General features: G+C 38.9%; 6 non-coding genes and 4 pseudogenes across 6 annotated transcripts; all 10 read right to left on the bottom strand.

Annotated features, from left to right (window-relative positions):
- Positions 1-2,222: 2,222 nt before the first annotated feature.
- LOC142535293 (5S ribosomal RNA) lies at positions 2,223-2,338 on the bottom strand (annotated as a pseudogene).
- A 681-nt stretch (positions 2,339-3,019) lies between these two features.
- On the bottom strand, positions 3,020-3,135 carry LOC142535290 (5S ribosomal RNA; annotated as a pseudogene).
- A 648-nt stretch (positions 3,136-3,783) lies between these two features.
- On the bottom strand, positions 3,784-3,901 carry LOC142535281 (5S ribosomal RNA). Its single transcript, XR_012817472.1, has one exon. It is a non-coding gene; the product is annotated as a 5S ribosomal RNA (ribosomal RNA).
- Positions 3,902-4,571: 670 nt separating this feature from the next.
- On the bottom strand, positions 4,572-4,693 carry LOC142535285 (5S ribosomal RNA; annotated as a pseudogene).
- Positions 4,694-5,367: 674 nt separating this feature from the next.
- On the bottom strand, positions 5,368-5,486 carry LOC142535284 (5S ribosomal RNA). The gene has a single exon (XR_012817475.1). It is a non-coding gene; the product is annotated as a 5S ribosomal RNA (ribosomal RNA).
- Positions 5,487-6,170: 684 nt separating this feature from the next.
- LOC142535288 (5S ribosomal RNA) lies at positions 6,171-6,285 on the bottom strand (annotated as a pseudogene).
- A 678-nt stretch (positions 6,286-6,963) lies between these two features.
- On the bottom strand, positions 6,964-7,082 carry LOC142535274 (5S ribosomal RNA). The gene has a single exon (XR_012817466.1). It is a non-coding gene; the product is annotated as a 5S ribosomal RNA (ribosomal RNA).
- Positions 7,083-7,741: 659 nt separating this feature from the next.
- Positions 7,742-7,860, bottom strand: LOC142535280 (5S ribosomal RNA). Its single transcript, XR_012817471.1, has one exon. It is a non-coding gene; the product is annotated as a 5S ribosomal RNA (ribosomal RNA).
- A 654-nt stretch (positions 7,861-8,514) lies between these two features.
- Positions 8,515-8,633, bottom strand: LOC142535283 (5S ribosomal RNA). Its single transcript, XR_012817474.1, has one exon. It is a non-coding gene; the product is annotated as a 5S ribosomal RNA (ribosomal RNA).
- Positions 8,634-26,317: 17,684 nt separating this feature from the next.
- Positions 26,318-26,436, bottom strand: LOC142535269 (5S ribosomal RNA). Its single transcript, XR_012817461.1, has one exon. It is a non-coding gene; the product is annotated as a 5S ribosomal RNA (ribosomal RNA).
- Positions 26,437-26,653: the final 217 nt, after the last annotated feature.

The raw sequence follows: 26,653 nt of genomic DNA, 5'->3' as shown, positions 1-26,653 counted from the left end.
CATCCTAAACGGATTTCTCGAGAAACAGAAGCTTAACAGAAGCAGAAAATCGCAAATTTAGGGTCTTAGAGAATAATTCGGCTAAAATCTCTTTAGCTCATTGCGGAGTACTGAGTCTCGTTCGTTTGCCCGTTTACAATCAAATTAGCCTACATTTTGTCCAAATCCGGCAGTGCCCGAGCTACGTTTATTTCACATGTCTTATCTGGTCCCGATCGTGATTCAGATGATTTGAGCCAAAAATAGTTTGTCAACAAGTAATCAAAAACAGAAAAACACAAAAAGGTGTTCAACACTTGGACTTCCAAGGGGGTTCCCAGAAAATAGAAAAGAAAATAAGAAAATTGCGAATGTAAAGATATAATTATGCCTGAGATACTATAAAATGGAAACGGAATCGAATTTCGGACATCCTAAACGGATTTCTCGAGGAAACAGCTTAACAGAAGCAGAAAATCGCAAATTTAGAGGGGTCTAGAGAAATATTCGGCTAAAATCTCTTAGCTCATTGCGGAGTACTGATCTCGTTCGTTTGCCCGTTTACAATCAATTAGCCTACAATTTTGTCCAAATCCGGCAGTGCCCGAGCTACGTTTATTTCACATGTCTTATCTGTCCCGATCGTGATTCAGATGATTTGAGCCAAAATAGTTTGTCAACAGTAATCAAAAACAGAAAACACGAAAAGGGGTTCAACACTTGGACTTCCAAGGGGGTCACCCATCCTAGTACTGCTCTGCCCAAGCCCACGTTTAACTTCGAGTTCTGATGTGATTTGGTGCATTAGTGCTGGTTGATCGCACCCGCCCCACATTGAGTGGGATGTTTATTCTTATATCCCTCGAGTACGTGTGCGCGGGCGGCGATTGACAACACGCGGCACTGCTCTCGCCATCAGAACCATGAAGTTAAGCGTTCTGGCGCGATGGCAGCTAGGATGGGTGACCTCCCTTGGAAGTTCTCGTGTCGCGACCGTTTACGTAAATTATGGATAAAACAGTCAAATAATTGTTTTTTAATGAGTTAACCGTCTCCGGAGTAATATGCGCATACCTTTCCGCACAGAACCGGCTCACAAAACAAAATCGCTAAATGTTCCCAGAAATTAGAAAAAAAAATATAAAAAAAAATAGCGAATGTAAAGCTATTATTATGCATGGGATATGATAAATGAACCGAATTGAATTTAGAACTTCCTAAGCGATTTCTTGAGGAAGGTAGCTTACAACAGCGGAAAATCGCAAATTATAGGGTCTTAGAGAAGGAATTCGGCTAAAATCTTGCCCAGCTCATTGCGGAGGATGAGTCTCGTTCGTTTGACCATTTACAATCAAATTAGGCTACAATTTTGTCCAAATCCGGCAGTGTCCGCTACATTGATTTCACATTTCTTATCTGGTCCCGATCAAGATTCAGATGATTGAGCCGAAAATCGTCTGTCAACAAGTATCAAAATAAAAACACGAAAGGTGTGTAACACAAGGACTTCCCAGGGGGTCACCATCCTAGTACTCCTCTCATCCAAGCCCGCTTAACTTAGATGAGTTCTGATGGATCCGTGCATTAATGCTTGTATGATCGAGACCTTGACATTGAGTGGTAGTTTATTCTTATATCCCTCGAGTACGTGTGGACGGGCGGCGATGGACAACACGCGGCACTGCTCTCGCCCAATCAACCATGAAGTTAAGCGTTCTGGCGCGATGGCAGAGCTAGGATGGTGACCTCCCTGGAAGTCCTCGTGTCACACCGTTTACGTAATTATGGTATAAAACAGTTGAAAAATTTTTTTAACGAATTAACCGTCTCCGCACGAAACCTGCTCAAGACAAAAAAAAATCGCTAATATTCACAGAAATAGAAAAGAAAATTATAAAATAAATAGCGAATGTAAGCTATTTTTATGCCTGGGATACGATAAATGGAACCGAATCGAATTTCGGACTTCCTAAGGATTTCTCGAGGAACGAACCTTAACTAAAGCGGAAAATCGCAAATTAGAGGGTCTTAGAAAGAATTCGGCTAAAAATCTCGCCAGCTCATTGCGGAGTAGTGAGTCTTGTTCGTTTGCCCGTTTACAATCAATTAGCCTACAATTTTGTCCAATCCGGCAGTGCCCGAGCTACGTTGATTTCACATGTCTTATCTGGTCACGATAGAGATTCAGATGATTTGAGCCGAAAATCGTCTGTCAAAAAGTAATCAAGTAGAAAAACAGAAAAGAGGTGCAACACAACTCCCAAGGGGTCACACCATCCTAGTACTGGTCTCGCCCAAGCACGCTTAACTTCGTAGTTCTGACTGGATCCGGTGCATTAGTGCTGGTATGATCGCACTCGACATTGAGTGGGATGTTTATCTTATATCCCTCAAGTACGCGTGGAGCGGGCGGTGATGGACAACACGCGGCACTGCTCTCGCCCAATCAGAACCATGAATTTAAGCGTTCTGGTGCGATGACAGAGCTAGGATGGGTGACCTCCCTTGGAAGTCCTTGTGTCGCGACTGTTTACATAATAATAGCTAAAACAGTCGAAATAATTGTTTTTAATGAGTTAACCGTCTCCGGAGTCATCTGCGTCATACCCTTTTGCACCGAACCGGCTCACGACAACAAAAATCGCTAAATGTTCACAGAAAATAGAAAAAAAATAAGAAAAAGAAAATAGCGAATGTAAAGCTATTATTATGCCTGAGATACTATAAAATGGAACCGAAATCGAATTTCGGACTTCCTAAACGGATTTCTCGAAAAAACGGAAGCTTAACAGAAGCGGAAAATCGCAAACTAGAGTGTCTTAGAGAAAGAATTCTGCTAAAATCTTGCCTGCTCATTCCGGAGTAATGAGTCTCGTTCGTTTGCCCGTTTACAACCAAATTAGCCTACAATTTTGTCCAAATCCGGCAGTGTCCGAGCTACGTTGTTTTCACATGTTTTATCTGATCCCGATCGAGATTCAGATGATTTGAGGGGAAAATAGTCTGTCAACAAGTAATCAAAAATTGAAAAACACGAAAAGGGGTGCAACACGAGGACTTCCAAGGGGGTCACCCATCGTTGTACTGCTCTCGCCCAAGCACGCTTAACATCGGAGTTCTGATGGGATCCGAGCATTATGTGGTATGATCGCACCCGACATTGAGTGGGATGTTTATTCTTATATCCCTCGAGTACGTGTGGAGCGGCGGCGATGGACAACACGCGGCACTCTCTCGCCCAATCAAAACCATGAAGTTAAGCGTTCTGGCGCGATGGCAGAGCTAGGATGGGTGACCTCCCTGGGAAGTCCTCGTATCGCGACCCTTTAACGTAAATTATGGATAAAAATCGAAATAATTGTTTTTAATGATTAACCATCTCCGGAGTAATCTGCGTCATACCTTTCAGCACAGAACCGCTCACGACACCAAAAAATCGCTAAATGTTCCCAAAATAGAAGAAGAAAATAGCGAATGTAAAGCTATTATATGCCTGGGACGATAAAATGGAACCAGAATCGAATTTTCGGACTTCCCAAAAGTATTTCTCGAAAACAGAAGCGGAAAAATCGCAATTAGAGGGTCTTAGAGAAAAGAATTCGGCAAATCTCGCTAACTCATTGCGGAGTAGTGAGTCTCGTTCGTTTTCCCCCGTTTAAAATCAAATTAGCCTACAATTTTTGTCCAAATCCGCAGTGCCCGTGCTACGTTGATTTCACATGTCTTATCTGGTCACGATCGAGATTCAGATGATTTGAGCCGAAAATCGTCTGTCAACAAGTATCAAAATAGAAAAACACGAAAAGGGTGCAACACGAGGATTCCCAGGTGGTCACCCATCCTAGTACTGCTCTCGCCCAAGCACGCTTAGCTTCGAAGTTCTGATGGGATCCGGTGCATTAGTGCTGGTATGATCGCACCCGACATTGAGTGGTTGTTTATTCTTATATCCCAAGAGTACGTGTGGAGAAGGCGACGATGGACAAACGCGGCACTGCTCTCGCCCAATCAGAACCATAAAGTTAAGCGTTCTGGCGCGATGGCAGAGCTAGGATGGGTAACCTCCCTGGGAAGTACTCGTGTAACGACCGTTTAGGTTAATTAGGATAAAACAGTCGAAATAATTGTTTTTATTGAGTTAACCGTCTCCGGAGTAATCTGCGACATACCCTTCTGCACAGAACCGGCTCACGACAACAAAAATCGCTAAATGTTCCCAGAAAAAAAAATATAAGAAAAAGAAAATAGCGAAAGTAAAGCTATTATTATGCCTGGGATACGATAAAATGGAACCAGAATCGAATTTCGGACTTCCTAAACGGATTTCTCGAGGAAACAAAAGCTTAATAGAAGCGGAATATCGTAAATTAGAGGGTCTTAAAGAAATAATTCTGCTAAAATCTTGCCAGCTCATTGAGGAGTACTAGTCTCGTTCGTTGCCCCGTTACAATGAAATTAGCCTACAATTTGTGTCCAAATCCGGCAGTGCCCGAGCTACGTTTATTTCACATGTCTTATCTGTCCTGATCGAGATTCGATGATTTGAGCCGAAAATCGTCTGTCACAAGTAATCAAAAAAAGAAAAAACAAAAGGGGTGCAACACACTTGGACTTCCAAGGGGGTCACCCATCCTAGTACTACTCTCGCCCAAGCACCGCTTAACTTCGGAGTTCTGATTGGGATCCGGTGCATAAGTGCGGTATGATCGCACCCGACATTGAGTGGGATGTTTATTCTTATATCCCTCGAGTACGTGGAGCGGCGGCGATGGACAACACGGCACTGCTCTCGCCCAATAAGAACCATGAGTTAAGCGTTCTGGCGCGATGGCAGAGCGGGAATGGGTGACCTCCCTTCGAAGTCCTCGTGCCGTGACTGTTTACGTAAAGTATGGATAAAACAGTCAAATATTTATTTTAATGAGTTAACCGTCTCCGGAGTAATATGCGTCATACCCTTCCGCACAGAACCGGCTCACGACAACAAAAATCGCTAAATGTTCCCAGAAAATAGAAAAAAAAATATGAAAAAGAAAATAGCGAATGTGAAGCTATTATTATGCCTGGGATACGATAAAATGGAACCAGAATCGAATTTAGAACTTCCTAAGTGGATTTCTTGAGGAAACGAAGCTTAACAGAAGCGGAAAATCGCAAATTAAAGGGTCTTAGAGAAGGAATTCGCTAAAATCTCGCCAGCTCATTGCGGAGTAATGAGTCTCATTCGTTTGACCGTTTACAATTAAATTAGGCTACAATTTTGTCCAAATCCGGCAGGGTCCGAGCTACGTTGATTTCACATGTCTTATCTAATCCTGATCGAGACTCAGATTATTTGAGCCGAAAATCGTCTGTCAACAAGTAATCAAAAATAGAAAAACACGAAAAGGAGTGCAACACGAGGACTTCCCAGGGGATCACCCATCCTAGTGCTGCTCTCAGCAAAGCACGCTTAACTTCGGAGTTCTGATGGGATCCAGTGCATTAGTGCTGGTATGATCGCACTTGACATTGAGTGTGATTTTTATTCTTATATCCCTCGAGCACGTGTGGAGCAGGCGGCGATGGACAACACGCGGCACTGCTCTCGCCCAATCAGAACCATGAAGTCAAGCGTTCTGGCGCGATGGCAGAGCTAGGATGGGTGACCTCACTAGGAAGTCCTCGTGTCACGACCGTTTACGTAAATTATGGATAAAACAGTTGAAATAATTGTTTTTAACGAGTTAACCGTTTTCGGAGTAATATGCGTCATATCCTTCCACACGAAACATGCTCAAGACAAAAAAAATCGCTAAATGTTCCCAGAAAATAGAAAAGAAAATAAGAAGAAGAAAATAGCGAATGTAAAGCTATTATTATGCCTGGGATACGATAAAATGGAACCGAAATCGAATTTCAGACTTCCTAAGCATATTTCTCGAAGAAACGGAAGCTTAACAGAAGCGAAAAATCGCAAATAAGAGGGTCTTAGAGAAGAAATTCGGCTAAAATCTCGCCAGCTCATTGCGAAGTAATGAGTCTCGTTCATTTGCCCGTTTACAATCAAATTAGGCTTCAATTTTTTCCAAATCCGGCAGTGCCCGAGCTACGTTGATTTCACATGTCTTATCTGGTCCCGATCGTGATTCAGATGATTTGAGCCGAAAATCGTCTGTCAACAAGTAATCAAAAATAGAAAAACACGAAAAGGGGTGCAACACGAGAACTTCCTAGGGGGTCACCCATCCAAGTATTGCTCTCGCCCAAGCTTAACTTCAAAGTTCTAATGGGATCCGGTGCATTAGTGCTGGTATGATCGCACCCGACATTGAGTGGGATGTTTATTCTTATATCCCTCGAGTACGTGTGGAGCTGGCGGCGATGGACAACACGCGGCACTGCTCTCGCCCAATCAGAACCATGAATTTAAGCGTTCTGGCGCGATGACAGAGCTAGGATGGTGACCTCCCTTGGAAGTCCTTGTGTCACGACCGTTTACATAATTATAGCTAAAACAGTCGAAATAATGTTTTTTATGAGTTAACCGTCTCCAGAGTCATCTGCGTCATACCCTTCTGCACCGAACCGGCTTACGACAACAAAAATGCTAAATGTTCACAGAAATAGAAAAAAAATAAGAAGAAGAAAATAGCGAATGTAAAGCTATTATTATACCTGGGATACGATAAAATGGAACCGGAATCGAATTTCGGACTTCCTAAATGGATTTCTCGAGGAAACAGAAGTTTAACAGAAGCGGAAAATCGCAAATTAGAGTGTCTTAGAGAAAGAATTCGGCTAAAACCTCGTCAGCTCATTGCGGAGTAATGAGTCTTGTTCGTTTGCCCGTTTACAATCAAATTTGCCTGCAATTTTGTCAGAATCCGGCAGTGTCCGAGCTACGTTGTTTTCACATGTCTTATCTGGTCCCGATCAAGATTCAGATGATTTGAGCTGAAAATAGTTTGTCAACAAGTAATAAAAAATAGAAAAACATGAAAATGGGTGCAACACGAGGACTTCCAAGGGGGTCACCCATCCTAGTACTGCTCTTGACCAAGCACGCTTAACTTCGGAGTTCTGATGGGATCCGGTGCATTAGGGCTGGTATGATCGCACCCGACATTGAGTGGGATGTTTATTCTTATATCCCTGGAGTACGTGTGGAGCGGGTGGCGGTGGACAACACACGGCACTGCTCTCGCCCAATCAGAACCATGAAGTTAATCGATCTGGCACGATGACAGAGCTAGGATGGGTGACCTCCCTTGGAAGTCGTTGTGTCGCGACCGTTTACATAAATTATAGCTAAAACAGAAATAATTATTTTTAATGAGTTAACCGTTTCCGGAGTAATCTGCGTCATACCCTTCCGCACAGAATCGCTCACGACAACAAAAATCGCTAAATGTTCCCAGAAAGAAAAGAAAATAAGAAGAAAATAGCGAATGTAAAGCTATTATTATGCCTGGATACGATAAAATGGAACCGGAATCGAATTTCGGACTTCCTAAACGGATTTCTCGAGGAAACAGAAGCTTAACAGAAACGGAAAATCGCAAATTAGAGTGTCTTAGAGAATAATTCGGCAAAAATCTCGCCAGCTCTTTGCGGAGTAGTGAGTCTCGTTCGTTTGCCCGTTTACAATCAAATTAGCCTACAATTTTGTCCAAATCCGGCAGTGCCCGAGCTACGTTGATTTCACATGTCTTATCTGATCCCGATCTTTTGAGCCGAAAATCGTCTGTCAACAATAATCAAAATAGAAAAAAACACAAAAAGTGTGCAACACGAGGACTTCCAAGGGGGTCACCCATCCTAGTACTGCTCTCGCCCAAGCACGCTTAACTTTGAAGTTTTGATGGGATCCGGTGCATAAGTGCAGGTATGATCACACCCAACATTGAGTGGATGTTTATTCTTATATCCCTCGAGTACGTGGAGCGGGCGGCGATGGACAACACCGGCTCTGCTCTCGCCCAATCAGAACCATGAAGTTAAGCGTTCTGGCGCGATGACAGAGCGAGGATGGGTGACCTCCCTGGCAGCCCTCGTGTTTTAGGGCTAAAACAATCGAAATAATTTTTTTTAATGAGTTAACCGTCTCCGGAGTAATTTGCGTCATACCATTCCGCACAAAACCGGCTCACGACCAAAAAAATTGCTAAATGTTCCCAGAAAAGAGAAAAAAAAATAAGAAGAAGAAAATAGCGAATGTAAAGCTATTATTTGCGTGAGATACGATAAAATGGAATTGAAATCGAATTTCGAACTTCCGGATTTCTCGAGGAAACGAAAGCATAACAGAAGCGGAAAATCGCAAATTAGAGGGTCTTAGAGAAGGAATTCGGCTAAAATCTCGCCAGCTTCTTGTGGAGTAATGAGTCTCGTTCGTTTGCCCGTTTACAATCAAATTAGGCTACAATTTTGTCCAAATCCGGCAGTGCTTGAGCTACGTTGATTTCACATGTCTTATCTAATCCTGATCGAGATTCAGATTATTTGAGCCGAAAATCGTCTGTCAACAAGTAATCAAAAATAGAAAAACACGAAAAGGTACAACACGAGGACTTCCCAGGGGATCACCCATCCTAGTGCTGCTCTCGGCAAAGCACGCTTAACTTCGGAGTTCTGATGGGATCCGGTGCATTAGTGCTGGTATGATCGCACCCGACATTGAGTGGGATTTTTATTCTTATATCCCTCGAGTACGTGTGGAGCAGGCGGCGATGGACAACACGCGGCACTGCTCTCGCCCAATCAGAACCATGAAGTTAAGCGTTCTGGCGCGATGGCAGAGCTAGGATCGGTGACCTCCCTGGGAAGTCCTCGTGTGACGACCGTTTACGTAAATTATGGGTACAACAGTTGAAATAATTGTTTTTAACGAGTTAACCGTCTCCGAAGTAATATGCGTCATACCCTTCCGCACGAAACCTGCTCAAGACAACAAAAATCGCTAAATGTTCCCAGAAAATAGAAAAAAAAGAAGAAGCATAGCGAATGTAAGCTATTATTATGCCTAGGATACGATAAAATGGAACCGGAATCGAATTTCGGACTTCCTAAGCGGATTTCTCGAGGAAACGGAAGCTTAAACAAAAGCGGAAATCGCAAATTAGAGGTCTTATAGAAGGAATTCGGCTAAAACTCGCCAGCTCATTGCGGAGTAATGTCTCGTTCGTCGTTGCCCGTTTACAATCAAATTAGGTTTCAATTTTGTCGAATCCGGCAGTGTCCGAGCTACGTTGTTTTCACATGTCTTTCTGGTCCCGATCGAGATTCAGATGATTTGAGCCGAAAATAGTTCAACAAGTAATCAAAAATAGAAAACACGAAAAGGGGTGCAACATGCACTGTAACGTCTCACTTCATTTTTAAAATTCTACTGGACATTTTTTTTTTAAATAAAGCTCGCATTTCTCGAAATAATATTTAAAATAATCGTAATAATTGACAGTAAAAAAATAACCAAACTCTCTATATAATTCGAAAATAAACTAATAAAATCTTAAAATCATCAACGTGTGAAAATATCATTTCTCTCAATCTCATAAATCGTAATGCGAAAAACATGTGGTCCTCGGGTCGTGTCATCGCACCAGGTCTGCCTACTCAGAGTTCGGCACCTATAGTCTCCTCAACATTTAGCTCACCTGCATCACACACGCCTTGTGAGTCTAAAGAATCAACACACTATACCAGGAATAACAAGTACATATACATAGCATACAGCAGTGAAAAATATCATACTCAACATATCTTTCATGAACTTAAAAGCATACATAAACGTGTATTGTAAATCATAATGCTAACATACCTTTCATAACTTTAAAACATGAATAAACATGTCGTATCAAATCATATCATATTAAATCATGTCATCTCATGTCAATATAAACTTAAACATTTTCTTTTTATTGAATTCAGTTCATTAGTTGTGACTTTCGTATCAGCTCTATCGATTGATCCATCTATAAAACCGTGGTACCGCGCGGCGGGGACATCAGCGACGGCATTACCCTCCACTGAGCCTTGGCCTCAGCTCATCATATCTCATATCATGTCAATGGAAATACGATCGTCGGGCTCCCTCTGGGGCCTTTTCCCTCACGATATCTCCAATCATATCATCGTATACATATACATCGTCAGTCACAACCAACTCCCATCATTCAAAACATCATCATATTCACCACTTAATAAAAACATGCATATACGTAATTTTTCCTTTAAACCAAGAATGCAACGTATATTTTCATAAAATCTTAAAATCGTGATCATGATGCATAAAACTTTTAAAATATAGTAAATTTGTGCTCATGGCGCTGCCAGGACCAACATCTAACCCCGGGTGCAAATGACCATTTTGCCCCCGCAAACCCAAAAATTACCATTTTGCCCCTAGACGTAAAATTTCACGTTTTTGACATTTTCTTAATTCCATTGACTCTAACATGTCCCAAATAATTATTTAAGCCTACAAAATTTTTCCCATATTTTTATTTGGCTTAAATAGATGAATTTTAAATTAATCTTTAAACATAACATATTAACGCGCTTTAATCACGAATTAAGCCAAACCTTAGCATAAAATTCCCAAATTAAAAAATTAGACTTCTTATAATTATTTGAGCTTAAATATAATTTTTCATAATTTAATTAAGATTAAATCTAGCGTTTCAATTAATTCTGTAATTAACGTTTCGTGTTGCGATTAAATCCCGGATAAATCCAAAACTCATTATTTTGATCCGAAGCTTACCAAATTCCTTAAAATATCCCAAAAAATATTTAAAAGCATCCCTAGACGTAAACTCGAGCCCATTTTATAACTTAACCGAATTGTTTTAAAACTTGGACCGGTGTCCCGGTTTTAACCCGAATCGACTCGAAACTTAACCTATTTTTCCCAACTTTTTACCACACCTAACAAACACTTAAAAGGCCTTATAAACATCCTAGACCCATCGCTTAAACCATCGATCAGGCCTTACAAGCTGCTGGAAATCAGCCTCTTCCCCTTTCGCCTACCCTACTACACTACCTCCCTATTCTCGCGTCCTAGCCCAACACCGATGGAACCAGGCACGGCTCAGCCTTTCCTAGACAACCATAGGGCTCCCCTGAACCTATGCACCCACGCCATCAGCCTCATGCATCAGGCGTAGATCACCATATCGCTACACTCCCCACACACCAATCGAACCCAACTCGTCCAACATCTTCCCTTGCGGCTTCTAGGACAAGACCAGCAGCGTTCGTGCATTTCCAGACCATGGTTCAGACCCACCAGAGTCTGTTCAAGGTCTAGAGTCGCCCTTGCACCACCAGACTGTTAGAGTAGATGCCCTGCAAGCCAACGGTTGGCTAGGGAATTTATTGACTCAAGTGTAATAAACAATCATTATTTTAATTTAACTTTTATGGTCTTGTTATACTTTATCTATATACCCATGCAACAGCATAGATAAAGTCCTTGATTATGCTTTAATACAAATGAATCGTAATTCGATGTTGAAAACTCATTTGTAAACACTGCATATTCTAAATTCGTTCCTAGTCGATTCAGCCGCCTAAAACAGGGATAAAGGCCGCTTGAGCTCGAGACTAGCATCTGTGATGTTGTGTACTGCGTTTCTTGGTAAGGGCATAGAGATGTCCAAACATGTAGATGGGTAGTCATATGATGATTATACCGAACAACCCTCCCTCGGACTTTCCAAGTGGTTATCATTCGTTTCTGCCCGGAACTGTTCGGGCAGCCCGTGCGCGTAGGGTCGCGCACAGGTGCGCGCAGCGTGCGCGCAGAGACGCGCAGCCAACGCGCGCAGATTGTGCGCACGCTGTGCGGAGTGTCCGCAAAGCGCGCGGCGTGCGGAACGTCCGCACAACGTGCGGGCAGCACGGGCGGCTGCCCGGGAGTGTCTCGGGAACCGTTCTGGATAATGGGCTTGAATTGTTTGGGCCTAGGGTGCAATTTTCTGATTTTTCAAATTTTTGGGTAAAATTGAAATTTTTGAAAATTGGTTCAATTTTAATTTTTGAAAATTAATAATTTTCTTGTAAAATAAATAATTAGAATATGATTTTAATTATTTATGTTAAAAATGAGTTTTTACAAGAAATCAATTATTATTGATTTAATTGGAAATTAAATAAATTTGTTTATTTAATTTATTAATTCTTTAATAATTGTGGTGGTTAGTGATAAAATTATTAGATATATGATTAATCAATTAATTAAATTGTTTAACTAAATTGATGTTAATATTTGATATTAAATGCATGAAGGATGATCGAGAGCCTTGACCAATTGATTAGGTGTATGTTAGGATATTTTACTGTTTTTATTAATTTTGTTAATATTTGATATTATTAAAGTGGGCCTGGTTTATGGCCCGTTCCCACCCCATGAGATGTATCCCTTATGTGCCATGGCTATTTAAATGTAATTATTAGAAATAGTGGGAGATCAAGACTGGAAGATGGTGAGCCCGATGAACGAGATGAAGACATGTAAAATATTGGAAGCTCTTGTAATAGTTGCATTTGCATCCCTGCATTCACCTAGGTTTGGACCTGGATCCATGTATGGCTCACATGGATCTAATAGTGTTGGCGATCGATCATCATTATTTATTGTTGAATGTCATATTATGATATATGCGATATATAGTAGTATGCATGTATGTATATTATTAAGTAAATATAGTTGCATGAATCCGGCAAACATACAAACTCGTTGCACGCGATTTTTAAATTAAAATGATGAGACAATTTTTGAAATTAAAATCCCTCATTTTGAATAAGATTCAAAATTTATATCAAACCGAAAAAGTAAAAATTAAAAGAGTTTAATTTTTCCTTGCCTTCCATCAACCGTGGTTGCATGTTGATCGCTACCCGCGGACAGTGTCTGGCTCATATTATTGGGGAGGCCTGTACGCCGGAAAGCTGTGACTTCCACCGGACATATGATGTGAATTGAGTGGAACTCCCATGACTTCGGCTCATATTATTGGGGGAACTCATGGCGACCGTCCACTACAATTCAATATTGATGGGTTGGTTTGACACGTGAAAATAAACGGCGTCATATTATTGGGTCCTTATTAAACGTGAGGCAAAACACACGGAGGTTGCATAGGGACGCAATTGGACTCTACCTTTTAGAAATTATAATTGGCTGATATTATTCGGGATTATAATTGGCTAATTGGACTCTACGTGCCCACTAAGAAAATGCGATTTCCCTTTTTAATCAGAGGGTGGTGGAAATGTCAAAATAGTGGGAGGGGGATTTATAAAATAAAATCCATATTTTATATCTTAAAATTATTTTAAAATAATCAGCAACTATTATTCTGTTTCCATATCAGTATATTTTTCGATTTCGTCACATAATCTAATTTTGTTATTAACAAGCTAACCGAATCTAATTTTCAAGACTGGTTGGGAAATTGTTCTGAATTTGGAGAAAATGAACATACACACTAATGTCAGTCCTGTTGAACTGAAAAAGCATGCAAGATGGTAAGACCATAGTATGCAAGCTAAAGTGTAACAAGCTCGCTTCTATGTCAAATGAACTGTAGGGACAGTTTGAGGAAATGTTGGATGCTGCTGACATTCGAATACACATGCAAGAGTTGCATGGTGCATGAAACTCCTACAATGATACACATTATTTTCAAGGAGCTCATGACCACACGTATGCAAGATGGGGCTTTGGCCCATGAGCATGGTGTACGTATGACTGGGCTTATTGAAAATGTGGTGGGCCTGGAATATGTGATTCCTAACGAGTTAGTTGATAACATCAATTTGTTATCTTTCTATTCCTCATTTGACGGGGTTATGGTGAACTTCAAGTTTAATAAGATATTTTGATAGCCTTGAAGAGCTAGTCAATATGCTTATGACTTATGAGATCACCATAAAATAAGAAAAAATTGTTATTTTTATAATGGGCCTTTCGTCGGACGAAAAATGACCCACAAGGTAAGGGAAAGAAATGTTCCGCCCCTCACAAGGAAAACAAACCCAATAAGAGGCAAACTCCGAAGAACACTTAAAGGTCCCACAAAGCCCGATAAGTCAGAACATATTTATTTCACTGCAAGAAGTCCGGACATAAGAAATTATATGTGCCAGAAATGTTCTGGAAATGATAAGTGAATGTCCAAGTAAACATGATTTCACAACAAACAAAAGAAAATTAGATGATCCAAATCCCACACAAATATGGCATGCTAGACTATGTCACATTTCCCAAAGAAGGATGCACAAACTAGTGGGAGAAGGCATGTTTGACTTGTCAAACATAAATTCTCTACTTACTTGTGAGTTCTGTCTAAAAGGAAAAACGACTAAGACTCCATTCGATGGAAACGTGGAACGTGCACATGGTCTACTGGATTTGATCCACACAGACGTTTGTGGCCCGCTAAGTGTTAGCACAAAATATGGGCAATCCTACTTCATTACCTTTACTAATGACCATTCGAGGTATGGGTACGTTTATTTGATGAAACACAAATCTGAAGCATTTGAAAAGTTCAAAGAGTTCAGATCTGAAGTAGAAAATCAGCTGGAAAGAAGTATTAAGGCACTTCGATCTGATCGAGGTGGAGAATACTTAAATGCTGAATTTTTGGGTTATCTAAAAGAGAATGGGATTCTCTCACAGTGGACTCCACCAGCAACACCACAATTGAATGGTGTTTCTGAACGTCGTAAGCGAACCTTGTTGGACATGGTTTGATCCATGATGGGATTCACTGAATTGCCTACATCGTTTTGGGGCTTTGCGCTTGAAACTGCGGCAATGTTGTTGAATAATGTCTACGCTAAAGCAGTTGATAAAACACCATATGAGATATGGATGGGAAAAACTCCCAAATATTCTTACGAGAGAATATGGGGATGTCCTGCTTACGTGAAGCAGACAGTGGGAGACAAACTGGATAGTAGATCCACTTTGTTCTACTTTGTAGAATATCCAAAGAATTCTGTTGGGTATTATTTCTATCGTCTCAATGAAGCAAAAGTGTTTGTTTCAAGAAATGCCACCTTTTTGGAAAAGGAATTTCTATTAGATAGAAAAGGCAAGATGATAGAACTTGAAGAAATTCAAGATACTCCTCAACTGTAGAAGTTTAACCCATTTCCAAGAACCAGTAGTTGAAGTACAAGCTCCTAGAAGGTCTGATAGGGTTATTAGACCTCCTGCAAGATATACGCTTCTTCATGAACAAAGCCACGATGAGCATTGTGTTGGATGTGATCCAATGAATTTCAAAGAAGCAATATCTGATACTGATTCAACCAAATGGCTTGAAGCCATGCAGTCAGAAATGGACTCTATGTATTCAAACCAAGTCTGGACATTAGTGGATCCACCTGAGGGAATCGTTCCCATAGGATGCAAATGGATCTACAAAAGAAAGCTTGGGGCGGATGGGAAGGTAGTGACCTTCAAAGCAAGACTGGTTGCAAAAGGATATACTCAAAGGCAAGGAGTTGACTATGAGGAAACTTTTTCACCAGTTGCTATGTTTAAGTCCATTAGAATACTACTAGCCATAGCAGCATAGTATGACTATGAGATATGACAAATGGATATAAAGACTGCATTCCTCAACGGAGACATCAAAGAGGAGATTGATATGTCTCAACCTGAGGGATACACATCAGTGGGAAGTGAGCATAAGGTATGAAAACTTCAGAGATCAATATATGGTCTCAAGCAGGAGTCAAGGAGTTGGAACCTTAGATTTGATAGAACTATCAAAGAGTTTGGTTTTGCTAAGAATCCTGAGGAACCGTGTGTGTACAAGAAAGTTAGTGGGAGTGCAGTGACATTCCTAATACTTTATGTTGATGATATCATGCTCATTGGGAATGATGTAGGATTACTGCAATCAACTAAAGTATGGTTATCCAGTAAATTCTCCATGAAATACATGGGTGAAGCATCCTACGTATTGGGAATACAAATCTATAGAGATAGATCAAATAGGATGCTCGGACTCACCCAAGCCACCTATATCGATACCATTATAAAACGATTCTCTATGGAAGAGTCCAAGAGAGGATACTTACCAATAGTGTCATGGTATTACTCTATCTAAGGCAATGTGTCCCAAAACTGATGAAGAGATAGAGATGATGACACGAATTCCATATGCGTCAGCCATTGGTAGTAACATGTATAGTGTGATATAGACACGTCCTGATGTTGCTTACGCTCTGAGTGTTACAAGCAGATATCAGGCAAACCCTGGTCCAATGTATTGGAAGGCCGTGAAAGATATTCTTAAGTACTTGAGAAGGACTAAGAACTTGTTCATGGTCTATGGGGTGGAGAATTGAAATTGGAAGGCTACACTGATTCTAGCTTCCAATGTGACGTAGATGATTCGAAATCGACCTCTGGCTTTGTATTCATGCTTAATGGTGCGGCTGTCTCTTGGAAAAGTTCCAAGTAAGACACCGTTGCGGATTCCACCATTGAAGCTGAATATATTGCTGCATCTGATTCAGCCAAAGAGGTAGTTTGGATGAGGAATTTTGTCCAAGAGTTGGGCGTTATTCCTAATGGAGTTGATCCAGTCCCGTTGTACTGGAACAACACTGGTGCCATTGCACGAGCAAAGGAACCAAGGTCTCATCAGCGATCCAAACATGTACTGAGGAAGTTCCACATCATACGGGAGATTGTGGGAAGATGAGACATATCAGTCGAAAAGAGTCCCCTCTGCAGATAATGTTGCTGATCCACTTACATAGCCCTTGCCAGGACCATTGTTTGAGAAGCATCGCGAAGCAATGGGATTAAAGTTATGGGTAGTTGGCTCTAGGGCAAGTGGGAGATTGTTAGAGTAGATGCCCTGCAAGCCAACGGTTGGCTAGGGAATTTATTGACTCAAGTGTAATAAACAATCTTTATTTTAATTTAACTTTTTATGATCTTGTTATACTTTATCTATATACCCATGCAAACAGCATAGATAAAGTCCTTGATTATGCTTTAATACAAATGAATCGTAATTCGATGTTGAAACTCATTTGTAAACACTGCATATTCTAAATTCGTTCCTAGTCGATTCAGCCGCCTAAAACAGGGATAAAGGCCGCTTGAGCTCGAGACTAGCATCTGTGATGTTGTGTACTGCGTTTCTTGGTAAGGGCATAGAGATGTCCAAACATGCAGATGGGTAGTCATATGATGATTATACCGAACAACCCTCCCTCGGACTTTCCAAGTGGTTATCATTCATCGAGAGGATAAGTCCGTGGTTATGATTGTACACCATTAGTCCTTACGACCCGGGACAAAACTGAGGCTCTATATGCTAGGGCTGTGCTTTGACTCGTTTACCGGCTCCAGGAGAGTCATCAGGTGGCGAGGTTGGGTACAGTTGCGACACATATAGGAGCCAGTGCATTGTAGTCGGGGATTCACCGCTCATCTACGGGTGTGGATATCCTATGTGATCTGATGTAATAATAGTGCATGGAATCTCTGGCCAGAGTATGAGATGTACGTTGGAGAAGGAGTTCTCCAATAGTACACGCGATGCCACTATTATAGTTGTCACATAGTTATCGAATTATTATGCAACCCTCGATGAACTAATGGTTGCAGATTCGATTGGGATATATGAGATGAAGGGACCGTACTGTACGTTAATCATAATCTACTGGTTCTTGCAGGCACTATCAGTGATACCTAGGGGGTCATGGGGTGATGCTACTAGACGCTCTTACCATGATCCGATGGGTGCAATCAGAAATGAGTTCTGACATTCTCATGATCAATTGTTGATACATAGAATGGGGCAAATTAAGGGTAAGCCCGAATAAAGGATTATGTCCTGAATCACAAGGAGTTGTGAACCCACGGCTAGCTGTATCCCTGAACCATTGAGGGTCACACAAGCACTGGATCGTTTGTTCCCGTTGAGAGAATAAATTCAAGGAGTTGAATTTATATTATGAGATAATAAATTCAAGGAGTTGAATTTATATAAAATATTGAGAGAATAAAATCAAGGAGTTGAATTTATATTATAATATAGTAAATTCAAGGAGTTGAATTTATGATATAGTAAATTCAAGAAGTTGAATTTATGAAATTTGGAGAGAATAAATTCAAGGAGTTGAATTTATAAAATTTGATAATTTAATTTATTAAACTCAAAAGTTGGGTTTATTTAATATTAAATTTTGGAGGTGATAAATTCAAGGAGTTGAATTTATAATTTAAATATTAAATTCAAATGTTGAATTTATAATTAATTTAATTTATTAAACTTAAAAGTTGAGTTTATTAAATATTAAATTAAATATAATGGGAATATGTTTAATGGGCTTGTAGGAGTACAAGTCCAACATATTAAATAATTAAAAGTTATTAATGGACTTTGATTAATTGATTAAACTAGTTGGACTAGCCCAATTAATTAATCAAGCCCATTAATGTTAATTATGGAATTTAGGTCAAGGCTATTGTTTTTAGGGAAAAAAAGAGGAAAAATTGACCTAGCCTCCAAGTCTCCCAATTGGTGATTCACGTGAATGGCAATATCAAAAATTCCTCCAAAAATATTTTTGGCCATTTTTGAAAAAAAAAAGGTTTGAGCCGTCTCTCGTTTTCAATCTCTACGCAAAAGTTCTTCTAAATTTCTAGTGCAATTTAGAAGAGGAACAAATATTCCAGTCGTGGACCGGATTAGGAGATCGAAGAAAGTTCGTAGGGAATCAACAAGAGCTAATCCGTTTATACCGGATTAGTTGGAGTCCAGTGATTTATTCACAAAAGGTATAACTTTTAACACCCTATGAATGTTTATGATAAAATCATACGAGCGTCCAAAGCAAAACTTATTTTGATTGTCAAAATAAACTAAAATTTTAAAACTTCCGCTGCGTTTGGGCGTGAAGAAAACCGAGATCCAACACAGACTTCACCTACCCACCGATCTAGACAAAGAAAACAAGAAACCCCAAGCCGCTACACATCTCGGCCTTCACTCCAAACCTACCGAACCTTACACCAGCCTCATGACTCCACTAACCTGCTCTGAACGGTCCCTTAGCATCAACAAAACGACAGCCTCCTTGCACAATTCAAGAAAATGTGAGACTTGAAACAAAAAGAATGCAATAAACACAAGAAATTCAAAGATCTTCCATAGACAAGCTTGGATCGAAACTTTTCGTGAATGAACACCAAACTCAGTATATAAAACGTGTATGATGCAGAAGAATGATATAAAGCGTGCCTGGTGAAAATATTTCGCAAGAAAACCGAAGAACGAGCGTCGGGAATCAAGTCGGAGAATTTTCTTACGCCTTGAATGGAAATGGCCGTGCTTTCAGCTGCTGGGATTTCTATGAAAATGTTGAGATGGGATTGAGGGTGTCGGTTGATTGGGGAGGGTAATGTTAGGTGTAGTGGGTCCTTAGGGATTTATTATGTAGTTAATTAAAATATAATAGGCCATAAGTTGTTAATTAAAGATTTAAAAAGGATTTTAAGCCCAACAAGCTTAAAAGTTGTCTCATTAAGTCCAAACACACTCCCGAAAAATATTTCGTGGTGTAAAGTTTTTGAAAATATTAGCCGAACCCTCAAAAAATCCCCCGATTCGATAAAATTTGCTTACCGGGTAAAAATAAAATTCTGCGGATAAAAATACTAAATAAATCTCAATTCTTGAAAAATACCTTTAAAACATCTTATATTAATTAATAGAACTTAATCGTGTAATAAAAATAATTTTCTTGAAAATTTTCCGGTCTCTGATCCTCGTTCGAGAGCGAAATGCAACTTAAAAACCTTAATGCATGAACTTATAAAATGTATGGAATAAATTCTACCATGCATGAATTATGCATAAAATGCATAAAAATAATTAAACACAATTTAATAAAATAAAAATACATTTTATGCTTTAAAAGAATTTAATGAAATACCAAAGAATTTAATAATTTGCATGCATGTGGTTTACGTGGACTTTCCGATTTTCGGGACGTTACAATCTTCCCCCCTTAAATTGAATTTCGTCCGCGAAATTCGCTTATCCTTGATAATCACAAAGTTTAGACTCTTAATTTTAGAATCTCAATATTCCACGTTTCTGCTGCGCTACTCTGATAAAATAATAAATCTTAGGATGTACTTATGTCTCCTCAATCCTAATTATTTTGCCTATTGAAATCCTTATTTGCGAATTGCAACCTAGAACGACTTATTGCGACTTAGTTCTATTCTACTCATGCCTCAAATTCCGACTTTCTCAAACTTCCCAATATTAGAAATGGCAGTTCGAATTTTATTGCGTCTTACTTTTCTTATACTATACACGTAATGTTCATCAACTTATACATTATCATTTATGCAACTTAAGAAATCTTAACACCAAGATTTTACTGATCGACTTATATCTTCGGTGATACACTTAAAAGTTAAACCTTATCTCAAACCCATAATGATATTCGCCTAAGATCCTTGAATCGAATCATTATCTTATAGCACCAAACTTACGTAACTTAATTATTTACAAGTACATCCCAAATATTAAATTGTTGCAAATCTTTAAATTCGAGTAGCGTTAATCCATAAAACTATCGAACTTCTACCTAATTAATAAAACACTTCTATCATCAATCACATGCTTAAACTATTTTCTTCCCAATTACAATTTAGTTGAGGCTTAAGGCCCTTGGACTTTCCTCGTTGAAATGAATGTTGCATTCTTACGTATTCTCAATGCTTCATACATACTAGCGTATAAAACTTATTAAGTCATCCCATGGGAGCATTAGACTAACTCTAATAAATCAACTTCACTTATACTCCATAGAGTTCTAGAATCCACATATCAAGCTTTTTAGATTTCTCACTCGATAAAAATCTTAATATTCATTAATTGATAACTTATGTTGAACACAACTAATTCTTTTTTTATTATTATTATTATTTTTTCACCCAAAATTTCCTTATGAACACGTATTCCATAAACTTAAAATTCAAGCTTACGCGACCCAAATAGTATTAGATAACATAATTCCAACACACATATTCACTTATTCTCAAGTTTCTTAATAACTTACCAAAAATTCCTCAAGACGAGGTGTCCACCTCAATTCTTACATGCATCTATCGAGTAACCTAACCATCAAACATACCCAACTTTCTAGCAAAATTTAAATTCCAACAAAGATATAATTTTAACTCTTAAGATCATGATTAAAACCTATGCTACATCAAACCTTATGTCCCCAAAAATAAGTTAACTTAATGTCTAATCTTGTAACTTGACTAAATGATCACTTTACCTTAAATTGTTATCACTCTAAATTCTTAATTTTTTTCCATTGTCTTATTCCATTAACATTTAGATTTTCAAGCCCAATATTGAATCATCCTACAATGCCCTTGATTGTCATTCCTTATTATATTATAAGCCAGATTATAATCAAGTTCTAATTATCTCTTCAAGCTCAAATCACCGAAAAGTCTTATCATTTAAACCATTCAATTCTCACTTACTGCTAAACAAATCCCTAAATTTCTTAAAAATTTCAAAATTAGTTCTTACTTTCCTCGAATATTATCCGAATTTGTCCTTAATCTCGAGAATCCAAAAATTACCCGTAAGTTCTTGGCGTTCCTAATCCTATTTTATAGGTTTCTCGTAACATAAAATTCAATAATCTTAACTTTATTAGACCCAATATCAATTCTCATAACCTCGAAAATTACTGATTTTACCCAAGTGTTCCTCAAAAGTTCGAATTTTAATCCTCAAAATTTCAAAATTTACAATTTGGTCCTTAAAATTGTCAAAGATTACAATTTTGGCCTTATAACTCCTCGAAATTTGCATTTTTTCCATAAAATTTTCGACTTGGACTCATTAAACCTTAAAATTCTCAAAACTAAAAATTTAATCCCAAAGTTTGGTAAATTCGAAATAGTCCCTTAGAATTTTATTGTTGCACTTAGGTCCTCAATTATTGGTTATTACAATTAGGTCCTTTAAATTCTCAATCAATTCAATTAAATCCTTAGGTCCCATTAGGTAGAGCATGCATCCTAAATAAATTCTACGTTTTTATACTTCCAAAAATCGTCGTAGTTTTCGAATCATTAATCCTTGTATGGATTCATCAAAAATTAATTCAACTAGCAACCACGAACTATCAATAATTTCTTAGAAATTCTACAAGTTCCAAAAGCATTCATAACTTTCAAGATTAACTTATTACCCCAAAGAGTAGAACATCAGTACTTCTAACCTAAAAATCGATATAATCAAATCATTATCCACTTCTCCTAAAGACCAATATTCGAATTCTTAGACACGTCCAATTCCAAACGTAACCAACATGCAATTTAATCTAGTTTTTAAAACAGTAAATCCTTAAATCATAAAAGCAGTTAAACATATACCGTAAATCATCATAAAGCGTAAATCATGTTAACATGCAGGTGATATGAGTAAAACATTTAAAACATTGAAATCATAAAAGCTTACAGACTTGAGGCTTGAAGACTGAGCTGCAGAAACTGGAGGTGGCACAACCCTATACATGGCCCTTGCTCTGATACCAACTGTAACGTCTCACTCATTTTTAAAATTCTACTGGACATTTTTTTTAAATAAAAGCTCGCATTTTCGAAATAACATTTAAAATAATCGTAATAATTTGACGGTAAAAAAATAACCAAACTCATCTACAATCATACGAAAACATAAACTAATAAAAATCTTAAAATCATCAACGTGTGAAAATATTCATTTCCTCTCAATCTCATAAATCGTAATGCGGAAAATATGTGGTCCTCGGGTCGTGTCATCGCACCAGGTCTGCCTACTTAGAGTTCGGCACCTATAGTTTCCTCAACATTTAGCTCACCTGCATCACACACGCCTAGTGAGTCTAAAGAATCAACACACCTATACCAGAAATAACAAGTACATATACATAGCACACACCAGTGAAAAATATCATACTCAACATATCTTTCATGAACTTAAAAGCATAACATAAACGTGTATTGTAAAATCATAATGCCAACATACCTTTCATAAACTTTAAAACATGAATATAAACATGTCGTATCAAATCATATCGTATTAAATCATGTCATCATAAACTTAAACATTTTCTTTTTAATTGAATTCAGTTCATTAGTTGTGACTTTCGTATCAGCTCTATCGTATCAGCTCTATCGATGGATCCATCTATAAAACCGTGGTACCCGGCGGCGGGGACATCAGCGACAGCATTACCCGTCCACTGAGCCTTGGCCTCAGCTCATCATATCTCATATCATGTCAATGGAAATACGATCGTCGGTCTCCCTCTGGGGCCTTCTCCCGTAAACGGGCTCCCTCTAGGGCCTTTTCCCTCACGATATCTCCAATCCTATCATCGTATACATATACATCGTCAGTCACAACCAACTCCCATCCTTCAAAAACATCATCATATTCACCACTTAATAAAAACATGCATATACGTAATTTTTCCTTTAAACCAAGCATGCAACGTATATTTTCATAAATTCTTAAAAATCGTGATCATGATGCATAAAACTTTAAAATATAGTAAATTTGTGCTCATGGCGTTGCCAGGACCAACATCTAACCCCGGGTGCAAAATGACCATTTTGCCCCTGGAAACCCAAAAATTACCATTTTGCCCTTAGACGTAAAATTTCACGTTTTTGACATTTTCTTAATATCATTGACTCTAACATGTCCCAAATAATTATTTAAGCCTACAAAAATTTTCCCATATTTTTATTTGGCTTAAATCGATGAATTTTAAATTAATTTTTAAACATAACATATTAACGCACTTTAATCCCGAATTAAACCAAACCTTAGCATAAAATTCTCAAATTAAAAACTAGACTTCTTATAATTATTTGACCTTAAATATAATTTTTCATAATTTAATAAAGCTTAAATCTAGTGTTTCAATTAATTCTGTAATTAACGTTTCGTGTTGCGATTAAATCCCGGATAAATCCAAAACTCATTATTTTGATCCGAAGCTTACCAAATTCCTTAAAATATCCCAAAACATATTTAAAAGCATCCCTAGACGTAAAATCGAGCCCATTTTATAACTTAACCGAATTGTTTTAAAACTTGGACCGGTGTCTCGGTTTTAACCCGAATCGACTCGAAACTTAACCATATTTTTCTTAACTTTTTACCACACCTAATAAACACTTAAAAGGCCTTATAAACATCCAGACCCGTCGCTTAAACCATTCGATCAGGCCTTACAAGATGCTGGAAATCAGCCTCTTCCCCTTTCGCCTACCCTACTACACTACCTCCCTATTCTCGCGTCTTAGCCCAACACCGATGGAACCAGGCACGTCTCAGCCTTTCCTAGACCACCATAGGGCTCCCCTGAACCTACTGCACCCACGCCATCAGCCTCATGAATCAGGCGTAGATCACCCTATCGCTACACTCCCCACAACACCAATCGAACCCAACTCGTCCAACTCTTTCCTTGCGGCTTCTAGGACAAGACCAGCAGCGTTCGCGCATTTCCAGACCATGATTCAGACCCACCAGAGATTGTTCAAGGTCTAGAGTCGCCCTTGCACCACCAGACTTCACCTACCCACCGATCTAGACAAAGAAAACGAGAAACCCCAAGCCGCTACACATCTCGGCCTTCACTCCAAACCTACCGAACCTTACACAAGCCTCATGACTCCAATAACCTGCTCTAAACGGTCCCTTAGCATCAACAAAACGGCAGCCTCCTTGCACAATTCAAGAAAATGTGAGACTTGAAACAAAAAGAATGCAATAAACACAAGAAAATCAAAGATCTTCCATAGACAAGCTTGGATCGAAACTTTTCATGCATGAACACCAAACTCAGTATATAAAACGTGTATGATGCAGAAGAATGATATAAAGCGTGCCTGGTGAAAATATTTCGCAAGAAAACCGAAGAACGAGCGTCGGAAATCAAGTCGGAGAATTTTCTTACGCCTTGAATGGAAATGGCCATGCTTTCAGCTGCTGGGATTTCTATGAAAATGTTGAGATGGGAGTGAGGGTGTCGGATGATTGGGGAGGGTAATGTTAGGTGTAGTGGGTCCATAGGGATTTATTATGTAGTTAATTAAAATATAATAGGCCATAAGTTTCTAATTAAAGATTTAAAAAGAATTTTAAGCCCAACAAGCATAAAAGTAGTCTCATTAAGTCCAAACACACTCCCGAAAAATATTTCGTGATGAAAATTTTTTGAAAATATTAACCGAACCCTCAAAAAGTCCCCTGATTCGATAAAATTTGCTTACCGGGTAAAAATAAAATTCTGCAGATAAAAATACCAAATAAATCTCAATTCTTGAAAAACACCTTTAAAACATCTTGTATTAATTAATAGAACTTAATCGTGTAATAAAAATAATTTTCTTGAAAATTCTCCGGTCTCTGATCCTCGTTCAAGAGCGAAATGCAACTTAAAAACCTTAATGCATGAACTTATAAAATGTATGGAATAAATTCTACCATGCATGAATTATGCATAAAATGCATAAAAATAATTAAACACAATTTAATAAAATAAAAATACATTTTATGCTTTAAAAGAATTTAATGAAATACCGAAGAATTTAATAATTTGCATGCATGTAGTTTACGTGGACTTTTCGATTTTCGAGACGTTACACGCGGCACTGCTCTCGCCCAATAAGAACCAAGAAGTTAAGCGTTCTGGCGCGATGCCAGAGCTAGGATGGGTGACATCCCTGGAAAGTTCTCGTGTCGCGACCGTTTACGTAAATTATAGCTAAAACTGTTGAAATAATTGTTTTTAATAAGTTAACCATCTCCGGAGTAATCTGCGTCATACCCTTCCGTACAGAACCGGCTCACGACAACAAAAATCGCTAAATCTTCCCAGAAAATTGAAAAAGAAAATAAGAAGAAGAAAATAACGAATGTAAAGCTATTATTATGCCTGGGATACGATAAAATGGAACCGGAATCGAATTTTGGACTTCCTAAACGGATTTCTCGAGTAAAACGAAAGCTTAACAGAAGCGGAAAATCGCAAATTAGAGGGTCTTAGAGAAGGAATTCGGCTAAAATCTCGCCAGCTCATTGCGGAGTAATCAGTCTCGTTCATTTGCCCGTTTACAATCAAATTAGCCTACAATTTTGTCCAAATCCGGCAGTGCCCGAGCTACGTTGATTTCACATGTCTTATCTGGTCCCGATCGATATTCAGATGATTTGAGCCGAAAATCGTCTGTCAACAAGTAATCAAAAATAGAAAAACACGAAAAGGGGTGCAACACGAGGACTTCCAAGGGGGTCACCCATCCTAGTACTGCTCTCGCCCAAGCACGCTTAACTTCGGAGTTCTGATGGGATCCGGTGCATTAGTGCTGGTATGATCGCACCCGACATTGAGTGGGATGTTTATTCTTATATCCCTAGAGTACTTGTGGAGCGGGCGGCGATGGACAACACGCGGCACTGCTCTCGCCCAATCAGAACCATGAAGTTAAGCGTTCTGGCGCGATGGCAGAGCTAGGATGGGTGACCTCACTGTGAAGTCCTCGTGTCTCGACCGTTTACGTAAATTATAGCTAAAACTATCGAAATAATTGTTTTTAATG

The sequence above is a fragment of the Primulina tabacum genome, unplaced genomic scaffold, assembly GCF_025594145.1.
Source record: "Primulina tabacum isolate GXHZ01 unplaced genomic scaffold, ASM2559414v2 Contig919, whole genome shotgun sequence".
Classification (NCBI taxonomy): domain Eukaryota; kingdom Viridiplantae; phylum Streptophyta; class Magnoliopsida; order Lamiales; family Gesneriaceae; genus Primulina; species Primulina tabacum.
This window is presented reverse-complemented; position numbering and strand designations above follow the sequence as displayed.